Source organism: Penaeus monodon, chromosome 15, assembly GCF_015228065.2.
Source record: "Penaeus monodon isolate SGIC_2016 chromosome 15, NSTDA_Pmon_1, whole genome shotgun sequence".
In the NCBI taxonomy this organism is placed as follows: Eukaryota; Metazoa; Arthropoda; class Malacostraca; order Decapoda; family Penaeidae; genus Penaeus; species Penaeus monodon.
In genome coordinates, this window is record NC_051400.1 from 11,951,421 (window position 1) to 11,951,748 (window position 328).

Below are 328 nucleotides of genomic sequence, written 5' to 3' on the forward strand. Positions count from 1 at the left end.
AACCAGTAAAAAGATAGCTTTATAAATAATTATTAATGAATAGTGGATATATGAAGTGTTTATTTTAGTAGTATAATTCATGTTTCATAATTTTAGTTATATATTCTGATAATTCATTTTATGTGCATATTTCATTCGAGTTTTGTAATATTGTATTCAATAGATAGTTGCTGTACGGGGTGTAAATACTACAGGAAATAAGCTGGTAGTACAAGAACTTTTGCCAGGAAAGGTACTTCCACTTCCTGATTCGCCAGATATCATCAAGAATTCTACAGGTGAATGTGCATGCAGAACTTTATTATATATATGATTTTTTAAATTATAC

The 328-nt window shown here is 27.7% G+C and overlaps 1 protein-coding gene across 1 annotated transcript in view; it reads right to left on the reverse strand.

The window, feature by feature from the left end:
• The window catches only part of LOC119581751 (DNA polymerase alpha subunit B-like), a 72,908-nt gene that overhangs the window by 53,870 nt on the left and 18,710 nt on the right, over positions 1-328 (reverse strand). The window lies entirely within an intron of this gene.